Source organism: Pogona vitticeps, chromosome 1, assembly GCF_051106095.1.
Source record: "Pogona vitticeps strain Pit_001003342236 chromosome 1, PviZW2.1, whole genome shotgun sequence".
Lineage (NCBI taxonomy): Eukaryota > Metazoa > Chordata > Lepidosauria > Squamata > Agamidae > Pogona > Pogona vitticeps.
In genome coordinates, this window is record NC_135783.1 from 217,470,592 (window position 1) to 217,483,927 (window position 13,336).

General features: G+C 42.0%; 1 long non-coding RNA gene across 1 annotated transcript in view; it reads left to right on the forward strand.

Annotated features, from left to right (window-relative positions):
• LOC144583307 (uncharacterized) overlaps positions 1–12,532 on the forward strand; it is a 52,403-nt gene extending 39,871 nt beyond the window's left edge. The window contains exon 2 of the long non-coding RNA XR_013537028.1: positions 1–12,532. This exon is cut by the window's left edge and continues 16,487 nt beyond it. This is a non-coding gene — a long non-coding RNA (uncharacterized LOC144583307).
• Positions 12,533–13,336: the final 804 nt, after the last annotated feature.

Below are 13,336 nucleotides of genomic sequence, written 5' to 3' on the forward strand. Positions count from 1 at the left end.
CTTATTTTTGGGAAAACAGGGTATTACCTTCCTCTGGGGGGCATCCTGGGACTGTGCAGCTTGCCCAAGGCCAGACGGGCTGGCTCTTCTGGGATGCACAGTGGGGGAATTGAACTCCCAAGTTACGCCTCCACAGCCAGATACCTAACTCCTTGAGCCAGCCAGCCAGCTAAGGCATAACCATAGTTTAGCTTTGTGTGTGTGAGGCTTGGGCTTTTCTAGTTCCCCTCTTCAATCCTTGCCTGGCATCTTTGTGATAAAGACATTTGAAGCTTTTGCCTCTGTTTTCAAATAAATATCGTTTGTTTCCAAACCTGGACAAACCAGGTTTTTAGTGTCCGCTGTGGTTTCGTGAAAGCAGCCACCACCAGACTCTTCTCACTGTACCGCTTCTGGTTGCTGCCTGGAGAGTGGCAATGAGACAGTGAGCCTTTTTTTCTTCTCTGGTAGCCCCCTCATTCTTTTCATCCTCAGTGAAGCACCAATTTTGCCAGCTTTAAGGCAACAGTTAAAGACTGTTTCTCCTCTCCTCATCAGGTCGCTGGCAATGCACATTTAAGGGAAACACTCTACCGTCCCCCTGAATTCTCTGGCAGGTGGGTAGATAGAAAAATATATCCAGCTGTTGCCAGCCGTCCTGTGAGGATTCACATTCTGTACAGTCTTACCAAGAGCACACACAATATGTAGGGAGTTTGTACAAATGGAACCAGCGAAAGGTCTATGATCAGTCCTTTGGGAGTACGTCTTCCTCCTCCAAACTCTGTTCTGGTGCTGCCAGGACGTGGCAACAAGAAGGTTCACAGGCTGCCACTCTATCACCACCACTCTTCCCTCCTGGCTTTTTAAAATGATGATGATGATGATGATGATGATGATGATGATGATGATGATAACATTGCATGGAAACGGAACCCATAAAAACATATTTGCATTGAGCCTGTGAGCCCTATCTGGGAGTAGGTAAACACAAGATTTTAAAGCCACCTCACAAACAAAAATTAGGCCATCTGTATTTTGAAGGACACTTGCCCTGATATTGTTTCTCTGTCCCCCATCCCCACACCCTGCTCTCTGGTCCCCTGAGAATTGCATCCATTTCCAGGCAGAATTCAAAGTGATGGTCCTAACCTATAAGAGCCCTAAATGGCATGGTCCAAACTATCTCAAGGAGTGCATCTCCCTTTATGTGCCTGCTTGAGTGTTAAGATCATCAGGAGAGGCCTTCCTCTCGGTCCCGCCACCTTCACAGGTGCATTTGGTAGGGACACAGGAGAGAGCCTTCTCTGTTGCTTATCCCATATTGTGGACATGGGACTCCCTCCCACAGGAGGCCAGGCTGGCCCCATCTTTATTGTCCATTTGCAAGCAGGCGAAAGCCCTTTCAGGAAAGCTTCCCCTGAGTGAATGGCTGCTGAGTGGGGTTTTTAAAATGCATTATTGCATCTTACTGCATTGAAGGTGTTTTGGTTATGTTATGTTTTTGGTATTGTATTCATTGATTCTTTTAGTATACTATACTCATTGTTATTAACTTAAATACTGTCTTTTAATTGTTAGGCACCTTGGGTCCTTTTTAAGGAGAAAGCTAGGTTGAAAATATTGTGAGTAAATAAATAAAATAAATAGAGCAATGTCCCAACTTGGCTGATAAATTTTCCTTTCTGTATCGGTGGATAGAAAGTATTCCCACCCCCCAATCCTTTGGATGATTTTTCTTCTAAAATTGTTGATATTATTTATAATATTTGAAATTAGCAATTTGTTTATGATGCACATTTTATATCTGTTTTTATTCCAAAGGGCAAAATCCAGTTCATGCTGACACTCTGCCTTGCAACGAGGAATGGTGCTATTTGGTTGGACAATCAGCTACGTGTCCCCAGCACAACTAATTGTGCAATGTGTTGGCAGAAGTACTTCATGGATTGCACTTCTGCCTCAGAACTATAGTAACTACCTCAAGCTGCATGTAGTTACACAATAAGATTTTGGCCAATAATTAATTAAAATTATATCAATAATTAATTAGAAGGTAACCATGGGGACAGATTGGATTTGTCTTCAGTGTGGAAGGGATTGTCACTCTCGAATTGGCCTTCTCAGCCACACTAGACGCTGTTCCAAGTCCTCCACACAGAGCACATTACCATAGTCTTTCGAGACTGAAGGATGCCTAACCTAACTAACCATGTGTAGGCTCCATAGCTGTTGTGGCAACCTTGTATGTGTTGTGGAGTAGTAATTTACCTGCTGTCAGATGTGGCAAAGTGTACTACTTAGATTTTGGACTGGGACACAGAGTGTTCAGATTTTACTCTGTGAACCACCAATCCTAGTACATAATGTTGGTCTAGACACTCTTTTAGCCAGAGTTGCCTCACAAGGTAATTGTGAGGGCAAAGGGAGGAAGCAAGAGCCATCTCCCCTGCCTCGAAGTCACTGGAGAAAAGACAGTATATAAATGGACAGACCCATGAACATTAAATCTTTGCTGCCAAATGCTAAAGGCTCAGATTCAGGAGCTTCACCGTGTTTGAGCAAACAGCGTAGGCACACAGGCAGTCAGACTACTGGTCTATCAAGTCCTATATTGTCAACACTGACTGGCAGTGGCCCCCTCTCTCTCTTTCTTGGATTCCAGGCAATTTTTCCTCCTAGCCCTTGTGATCAAATACTGACTAAACCCAACTCTGCTTAGCTTCCAGAATCAAGAGTGGTAAAGAGGTTATATTTCAGGGTGGAATGGTGCTTATATAAATGTTACACTAGAGTTCTCCAATTCTTTTTTCTTGTTCAAAACTGCAGGAACTAGTCAAATAAAAGCATAAAGATTGAGTTGGTAATGTCTTTACTTGGCCTTAAAGAGCACCTCTCATCAAGTGGATACAGATCAACCGCAACCAAGCCAGTTTTTAGAGCACTTCAGCAGAAAATGTGTCAGAGGAGTACTTTGGGGATCAAGGCTACTGTTTCTATAAAGGCACTCTTACTAAGTTTCCCTCATGTTCCATCTCTTTCCTATGTGTTTAATTGCTTTTTCAATTAGAGGTGGAGTGTAAGCCTAAAGAGGATGGCATCTGTCAAGTTTTTGTAAATGGAGGCAACACAGACTACAGTGAGGCCATTAATTAGCCTCCCATGAAGGAGCTAGAAAACAATGTTGTACCCATGGGTTATGTGTTTAATAAGGTTTCCAAACACCGTCAGGCCAGTTACCATCATATGCTCAGTTATGGTGAAGATATCATATGTTTTTAAAAGCTACACTAAATAGTCTGTAAGATGTTACTAATCCACTTTCAGACTCTTAAGGTGGAGAAAGCAAATCTGGGCAGTTGTCTATCAAGCTTTGTCTTAGGATATGTTCTGCCAGAAGTTCCCACTGTGGTTGCTTTGATGTGGGAGGCGGTGTGAAAGACTTCTGTGCTGGTTATATGAGCCTATGATAGAGTTTGGCTCGACAGCCTGTCTGGCTGTCACAGGAGAAGTATATCACAAAAAGCCCTTGGATTACCATTGGCTGAGCTGTTCTGTTTTCATGACAATCTGGCTGTCATTGGTGGAACATCTCTGTCCCAACAGAGATGGCTTGGCCAGCAGAAAGCAGTAGGTAAGTGTGTTAATAGGAGTGAAGAGCTTATGGCCAACTAGATGTTGGACCGCAACTCCCATGATCCCTAGCCAGCATAGTAGACGTCAGGGATCATAGAGGTCGAAGTCCAACATCGGTAGGGCTGATAAATGAAAAATAAATTCATCCTGGAATTCCTGTGTGTTGATAGACTCCTTTTATGTAACGAGGACAAAAATACTGCTACAACCTTTCTGAATATATTTGCTAACGTTCCATGGTCCCTTTCACTTTTATTTGAAGGCACATCATTCTGCTTCCCCTTTTTCTGCTGGCACTTTATAGTAGTGAAGACTGGTGACACCAGTGTTACTGGGGTGGTGGGTCCACTGTGGTTTTCAACTGAACTTTAACAGAGCTAAACAGTGCCGAGCCCTGTTTTGAAGGCAGGATTCAGCACTTTGGATAGCTCCTAAAGTATTCGATTAAAAACTGAAGCTGATTCGTTACCCTTCCAAAACTGAAGTTATCAACCTCTATGAGTTCATTTGTAAGATGCTGTCAAGGTTTGTCATAACTTTCCTCCCAAGAAGCAGGCATCTTTTAATTTCGTGGCTGCTGTCTCCATCTGCGGTGATCATGGAGCCCAAGAAAGTAAAATCTGTCACTGCCTCCATATCTTCCCCTTTTTTTCCCAGGAGATGATGGGACCAGTGGTCATGATATTAGTTTTTTTATGTTGAATTTCAGACTGTTTTTTTTTTTTGCACCTTGTTGGCAAGGTGATGTCTCTTAAAAAGCAGAGACATCACCTTGCCAACAAAAGTCCAAATAGTCAAAGCTATGGTTTTTCCTGTAGTGATATATGGAAGTGAGAGATGGACCATAAAGAAAGCTGACTGCCGGAGAATTGATGCCTTTGAATTGTGGTGCTGGAGGAAACTCTTGAATGTCCCCTAGACTGCAAGGAGAACAAACCTATCAATTCTAAAGGAAATCAGCCCTGAGTGCTCACTGGAAGGACAGATACTGAAGCAGAGGCTCCAATAGTTTGGCCATCTCATGAGAAGAGAAGACTTCTTGGAAAAGACCTTGATGTTGGGAAAGTGTGAAGGCAAGAGGAGAAGGGGACAACAGAGGATGAGATGGTTGAACAGTGTCATCGAAGTGACCAACATGAATTTAACCCAATTCCAGGAGACAGTGGAAGACAGGAGGGCCTGGTGTGCTCTGGTCCATGGGGTCACAAAGAGTCGGACACGACTAAACGATGACGATGAGTTCATTATATCCTAACGATACCATTACTGATAGCTTTGCAAATGGTATAATGGTTAGAGAAGATTTTCAGTATGTTAAAAAACTTTGGCATGCAACAGATAAGGCCTACAGAGATTTCTTAACTTAAGACAATTCACCACTACAAATTACGCTATGTGCATAACTGCATACAGTAATAGGATTCTAGTCATTATGTTGCCATTAGCCCTCTCCCTCCAGCTGAATGATGAGACTGCTCTGTAAAAATACTTGGTTTGCTGGACCAGAGACTATCACTGAATGGTAAATATGAGTTATACTTACTTTCTACTCTTCTCCTGGCTAAGTCTCATGTATTATTTTGTTCTGTTCCATGAGCTATTCAATTCTAGGATCGATGCTGTTGGCATCAACACACTCAAGTAGAAACAGCTAATTGAAATTAATGTATTTGATTCAGTCTATCAAATTTCAAGACATAGAATGAGCCAAAAAAGCTTCCCAGTTGGTTGCTCATAGAAACTGAACATTAGTGTAATGTGAAGAGCATAATAAGCTGACAAGAGTTTGCTCATAAGAGAAACAAGTTTATGTATATATTTCTATGTATGCATTTTAGAAGTATAACATTAGAGGTCAAGTTGTATGTTATGGATAGCCTGGCTTTAGAGGTTGAAGTGTATTAGTGTTTTAGGCCGTTGTGACTGAGCAATCATACTTGTAAACAAAGCCAGTGTTAATCTGATGACCCACCACAAAACAAAGCAAGCTCATTTATAAACTGCAGGCAGTTGGAAAAATTCTACCACTGACAATCAGATGCTTTCCCACACTTAAGGAATTCCTTGTTTTAATGATGGGATACCTCTAATGTATAATTTGACCATAGGGATTCTGAGATTGCAATGTGGTGTTTTGTTTTTTTGTATGGATGAAACAGACTTTCTTTCTTTGTTTCTTTCTTTTTTTTGGCAGATTCTCCAACGTTAGTATTATCAGTTGTTATTGCTTTTCCTAGAATTTTCCGTTTCTGCCAGGACTCTTAAGGCCAAAATAGATGTGATGGTGTGTACTTTTTTTTTTTTTAAAGTTTTGTGTGGCTTATCATTTCAAAACTAAATTGCTGGCCTGGTTTGAGAGTGAGCTGAGTTGGAGCAAGCCCATAGCCTGAGGACAACAAGGGCTGTAAACCATTGACCCACTCATGGTCCCACAGTCCGGATCAGGCTTCTTGTCTTCCTCGTCCCTTTTACAATGAGAGGAAAGCTCCCATTAACACCAATGTAATCCTCCATTGCATTGTGAACATGCATGTGGCTCTCTCCACAGTTTGGTTAGAAACTATCCAAACCATGCTTCCTCAGGCCGTGGGCCTGATCTAGCTGTCACTCCGGTATGACACACAAACAATCCCTCTCCCCCCGCATGCATATTTGAAGAAGTAGCCACATGACGACTAAAAGGTGTCTATCACTGTACACCTTTGTTTTAGAACTCTAGTCCAAAAGGTCTGTTGTATACAGAACGTGGTGACTATGGCTGTGTGTTTCTTTGTCCTTATAGAACCCATTTCACACAAAACAATGACAGTTATATGTAAGATGAGATCATGGCACAGCAATTACATCTGCTCTTAAATTTCATTAATATTACAGCTAGAGATTCCAGCTGTATATAATTACAGGAAGTTAAACCTGCACAAGGTTCATTTGGGAAAAGTAGCTCTCTCCCCCCCCCCCCCTTTCCAAATGAAGTATTGCCCATTTCAAAATGGAAGCTAGATTTGTGAAGCCTGGCTCATCACAGGGTCTACATTTAGCAACACTATGCATCTAGTGTATATGGAATTTAGCAAAGAAGAGTTGAAGGAAAATAGGACATTTGGGTGTGTGAGGAAGGGGAAAGGAGGAGGGGATGGATCGCTGGTTTAAAATGTGCTTTATAAATATAATTTTTTTAAAAAAATCAGCCTGGGCTTTATGGCAGGACTGTTGTCACTGTGTGAATTTAGGCTATAACTAGAATAGTGGGCCTACTCTTAAGTTAATTGCAGAACTTTATTGCATCACATTTGAAACCACACTTTTATAGCCTAGCCAGCAGGTGTGGATAGTTTCATGAAAAACATACAGAAGCCTGAACAATCTGGGGTTCTTTAAATATGAAAGAGGGCCCTTGCAACAAAGATGGGAAGGGGGGGAGAGAAAGACAGACCACAGAAAAATGCAAACTGTGGATTGTTCTAAATAGAAAAAGACACCAAATTTTCGCTTTTCTTTTAAGACTTTCCTTGAATCATCAGGATTTTCTGCAGATTATATATTTTTAGACTATAATGGACCATGTCCTTGAGGAATCCAGATGCAGTCATGGTCACGTGAGTATCCCATGTTAAGGCATGGTGTAAGATAAGGGCCCCCCTGAAAGATCATGGCATGTATTGTATTGGTTGCTAAACACACAACAGCAGAATTAAAAAATCCCCAAAACTACATGAGAGCATCAATTTTGCCACTTGGATGGAGTGAAAGCTGGTCCATTAGGGCAAATGTGTTACCTTCTTGCTCTTTTGTTGAATGTTTCCTGTCTACCTGGCTGTTTGTGTGTCTTAGCTAGCCCCCCCCCCAAAGAAAGTCCAAAAATGACAGCTGTATAGCTCTATATCAACAAAAGAATTCTAGCAATTTAGGTTTCTACAAGAGGGGATCTTTTGTAAAGCCATAATGGGCCACTCAAGACCAACCCATTCTCAAATAGTTTGCCTGACAACAGGGAGTGCTTGAAGCAATAAACTGTTCCTAGGAAATCAATTTCTTAGGAAAGCCTGGGGGTTGGCAACTGGTGTCATCATCCCTGCACTTCAGAAAATCTCAGGGCTTCAATCCTGTGAACCGTGGTTCCACTTCACCACTGCCTGACACCCCTTGTTCTGCCTGCAAATGGTAGGCTGTTTTACACCCTACCAACCATAATGGGCATCAACCACTGCTGCTTGGATGCTGGATCTCTATTGAATCAAGAGACTATTTTATATATGCCTGGCTATGTTTGAAAGAGTTCCATGTGCCTCAGATTTTTATTTGCTGAATAAACTACATGCCAAACTACTCGGACATGAGGGAAGAAATATCAGTTTGAAATATATGTAGTATTAAGACCTGTTTTTTTTTTTGGGGGGGGCTCCCAACAATTCCACTGGAACATAGATAAATCCTGGGATTCTCTGTAGTTGGAAACACTGCTAAGATGGAAGACCTACCTTGGTCCTGTAGAGGGGCAGGAGATAGTTGTCAAAAAAGAATAAGGAGTTGTGTGGCACCTCAAAAGAGAAATAACTTTACTATAGCAGGAGCTTACACAGTCTACAGTCTACTGATATTAAAGATGGAAACTGGATGGGAAATTTGGATCTTGTCCCCTGTGCAGAGATGACACTGTTATGAGTGCTTCCTTGAGTCCCTTGGCCATGTCTCAGCCAATCAGTGGAATGGTACCACGGCTTGTCTCACCTCAGGGAGCAGCAAGCAACAGACGCCCTCCCACTGTACCCCACCTCTCTCTCTGTGTGTGTGCGTGTGCATGTGTGTGCCATTGAGTTGTGCTTCTGCTGTGTGTGCTTTGCCTTCAGAAGAATGAGAAAGACAAAGAGAGAGGAACGTTACGGCTGAGGCCCTTGGATGTTCAGCATGTGCCCTCCTGACATTGGATTGTAGCAACAACACTCAGTCCCTTCCCCAGAGTACACAATTATCCATTCTGCCGATGTCTCAGAGGCACCTTCAGCTGGAATCTGTCATGGATGCCCTTTCCACTGCTCCACACAGAGAACACTTTCCTCCTTAATTCAGTACAGATCGTTCAACCTGATGTGATTAAGTACTCGGAGCTAATGCGCAACTTACTTACTTTGAGTGGGAGACCACGTACCAAGAGGACAAGGGCTTGGGAGAATGAAGATCTTTATTCTAGTCATTCCTTTTCTTTGGAAGGGGACTGGAAACCCAATTCTTCAGTATGGGTTTTGACATTATTAGATCATGTACCTTTTATGCTCCAAGGCAGCTGCGAAGGTGTGTGTATCTGTGTGCATGTGATTGTGTGTAGGGGATGCAGAGGACGATAGCTCTGGGAGAGTCTCAGCAAGAGCTGTGTCAAGGAGTGGCAAGGTTAATAGATGGGCCCTTTCCTTCTCTGGCAGTGAATAAAGGCAACAACAATGCGTTCATGTTTTTAATGTTGCTTGCAAGCCTGGAGAAGTCAGACAGCGCTAGGACCGGATCTTTCTCTCTTTTCTTTGATATGCTTCTTTCTATCCATTTAAATAGTAGCACTTCTCTGCAGGACCAAGTTCTGGTTTAGTTCTGGGTGCTAGTTCTGCCTTATAAGACGCTGTATGGCTCAGGACCCAAGATATGGTGATGAAAACACTTTCTTTCCTAGAGGCTGCACTTTGATATAGGTCAATAGAGCAAGTCGAACAGAAGGTGGGCAATCTGGGGGATCGAGGCTTCTCAGTTCAGTTTCAAACATAGAGTTGGATAATACTTTTACTAAGATATCATAAGCAGGCAAGCTGCGGAATCCTGAAGCTGGGCTTTCAGAAACTGGGAGGCTGTGAGTGACTGGTGTGGTGACCCAAAGGAGAACGTCAGTTGACTCTATATCCCCTGAAGTGAAACCTGATGTTACCAACATGCCTCAGATTAATTTTTTTAATCTCTACCTCAGGACTTCATTGGAACTGTAATGACAGGAAAGTCCAAAAATCATCTTGGCTAGATGTTGAAACTTTAGAATTACAGTTAAACTGAAGTTCTGAAATAAAGATTGAAAAAAAAAATTAATCTGAGGCATGTTGGTAAGATCAGGTTTCACTTCAGGGGATATAGAGTCAATTGACGTTCTCCCTTCCTCCACAGACAAAGGGATGGCATGCCAGTCACTTAATGAATCCTACATTGCTTTATATCAGTCGCTCCCAACCTTGGGTCCCCAGATGTTCTTGGACTACAACTCCCAGAAATCCTGGCCAGCACAGCTAGTGGTGAAGGCTTCTGGGAATTGCAGTCCAAGAACATCTGGGGAATCCAAGATTGAGAACCACTGCTTGTATATGACTCTCACACATTCTGGTCCTAAATGTACAGGGCCTTATAAACTCAAAGTAACACTGAACCTGGCTCAGTTTTTAGCTGGCAACTAGTTCAGGTATTTAGCACAAGAGCTATATGTGTGTTGTAGGAGGCCCACTTATGCCGAAGAATGTCCAGCTTGTCTCGGGCTCCCCAATGCCAGGAAAAGCATGTTGCGTAATGACAGAGTCAGGCAGCAAAATACCTTCCATATGCCAAGGGATGCCTCCTATTCTTTGCCACTCCATTCTTTTCAGTCCCTAGTTCTCAGCTGATGCAACCCAGAACACTTGACTTGGCTAGCTTCTGGATTTAACTGATGGGCGGCTGGCCTTTGATTTACTACCAACCTTGTCTGGAAAAGTAGCCATGATGGAAATTTGCTTCATTTCCAAAACATTCTGAGATTTAAAAAGAGTCGCTTGCTAACATACCATGGACGTGTTTTCCTTTAGGACTTGAAATACCTATTTTGGCCATCTCAGTTCAAGTTCATTCTAGGCCATCTCTGTCCTTCATGCCTTTGGTGGTAAAAAGTTTGCCAGCAGGCCCAACTGATGTGAAGAAGGTGAATGCTAAACCTAAGTCTCTGATATAAAAATATCTAGAGAAACTCTAAACCTGTGAGTCTCTTATTTCTCCTTTAAGGCCCTGGTCACATGAGGGAAATATTCTCTAGTGATTCCCCAGTTAGATCATTGCTTTTTTTTCTCTTTCTTCTGATCACACAATGCACAGTCATTTTCCATGGCAGCGGTGCAGTTTATTTCCCACTGCCTGGGAGGGTTGTGTTATTTTGTACCTCTGTTGTGTTGGTGCCTTCCTTATCAGAATTGCCTGTGTGCATGATGTGCCCTACTTCCTTTCAGAATCGAAGCTAGGAAGGGGGCTGCCATTATTTTGGCACCCATATAATTTTTAAAATATTTTTTTGTGGCCAGTACATCAGTACATTGGTAAAAGTATGTCACAGAGCAATTTGAGCCACTGCTGCAGTACCTGCATTTTGACATGCCGCTTTTCACCAGTCATTGTGAGGAGACAGTTGCAGAGGGGTGCCAGCATAATAGAGGACGTATTCTCAAACAGATATCTCTTCTTTATCTATCTATCTATCTATCTATCTATCTATCTATCTATCTATCTATCTATCTATCTATCTATCTATCTATCTATCTATCTATCTATCTATCTATCTATCTATCTATCTATCTATCTATCTATCTATCTATCTATCTATCTATCTATCTAATCTATCATAAATCAAGGGGCTGTATTGCCCCTTGAAGCAAGAGAGAGAATAAACTAATATAATGACGTAGCTGGCCTTAATGGCTCAAATAGGAGGAAATAAATCATTACCACTAAATGTTTTTGGGATATTCACCCGGGTATATATACACCACATGACTGAGAATGAGTGCAGCACAGGTATGGAAAGTATTGGAAGAACTAGAGAACATTTTCCTTGTGTGACCAGGGCCTAACTCTTGTCCAATGAAGACTCCTCCAAACCATGCTTCTGATATTTCATTTTTTCTCTCTTTCTCTTCAAGAAGTTTCTCCATTCATCCCTCACCTCGATCACAGCTTAAACTGTCCTCATTTTGCCTCTTGATTGGAAAACTGTGGCTTACCCTTGGCACATAAACAGGTTTCAGTGAAGCTTGGTCACTGTAAAATGAGCAGTGGTATTAAAATAGAGGCATCTTGAAGGGATGGAGTTGGAAGGCGGCTGCAGACATGGCATAATGTGATACCGGTGCATTCGTTTGACTGTTCCTCTTGCTCTCATGAGCTAGATACTCTTTCAAGCTACAGCATTTGTGAATTGAGCATTACAGCATACCCTCTCTGGGTAAATATAACTTTGGAGAGAATTTGTTTACTTACATTGTGTATCTGACATCAATTCCACAGGATTTTTTTTTTTTTTGGAACAATACAATGATAGCCAAGGAAATGAATTTGTTTCTCCTCCTGACCATATTTTGGCTAGCTAATGGTAAAGGTGGGCTTTCCATTCTCATCATTACAGACAGAGGGGTAATAATAATAATATTGGGTGGTAGATAGTAGGTATGCTGCATTGCTGAGCTACCCCTTTGGCAGATGTTAATTGCTGTTCCTTTTGAGGTGACCCTTGATAGCAGGAAAAGAAAAAGGAACCATCTGAAGACAGGCTGTAAGGCCAATCTAGAGCTTGGAAAAGTTGTGTTTCTCCTGGGGGATTCCGGGAATCCAAAGATTCCTTTCACTAGTTCTGTGAGCTATACCGAAAGGTTGTGGGCACAGAAACATAACAGGTACCAAGGAAAGCTTTCATGAGTCTTACATGCCAGAAGTAAATTCTGTGTGGAAATATGAAAGAGCACAGTTCAAACATAATAGAATAAATGTTCCAACATACATATAAATCCTCATAAATCAATAGATTTAGGGTGCAACTATTTAGCAGGAAAAAATGAGAATGGGTCTGCTGTGAGGTCACACCCATGAAGTTAGGTTTCCTTGGGTGAATTCTCTTTAGCCAACCACAGAGAAGTCAGCAGAAAGAAGAGAGAGAGAGAGAGCGAAATTAGCAATCCACCTTGTTTGCAACTTGTTAAGGTAGCTCTGCTGTAGCTGTCTAGATTTGCAGGAGGCATGGCCATATCAGATCTACTTTAACATGCTGCCACTTAGCAAGAGCTGCCTTAATAATTTGTTGATTAGCAATGGTTTCCTTCTTGTTCTTTGCTGACTCCTTGATCTTTTTTCTCCCCTTTGGTATCTAGGTGTCCTAGCACACCAGTGGTTGCATCAAGCCATTAAAAAAATGTTTTGGAAACAAGGGGCACTTGGTTGAGGGGTGTGTCCCTCTTCCCTCCTTCAGCTTGGAAACTGGGAGAGCCAGCTTCTGTTTATCCATTTAGCATCAGCTCAAGAAATCACACTGCCTGAACCAATGCAAATTCCATTCAATTTGAGAAAAAGGTAGAAACCCCAGCAGTGAGGGGGAGAGGTTTAGATTGAGAAGAAAAACTCTGGATTGATTCACATTGACTTATACGTTGTGTAGTCAACAGAAAATAATACAAATCAGTTTTCACCAATTGTGTAGATTTACTCGCCTTAGTTATCAAGGTAGTTTCCCATAGATCCTGTGGGTGCTATACACATTCTTGCGTATCTGATATTTTACAGACTTGCTTATTTGTGTGAACAAAAGGTTACAGCTCACCCATAAGTATTTTAGGCATCATTTATGACAAGGTTTCAAGTGTGATGAACATAATTATGTGTGGGCTGGGTGCCTATGGATAGTAACAAGTTGGCAAGAGGTGGATTAGGGTTACAACACAATTAAAGATAAGTGGAATGTGCTCCT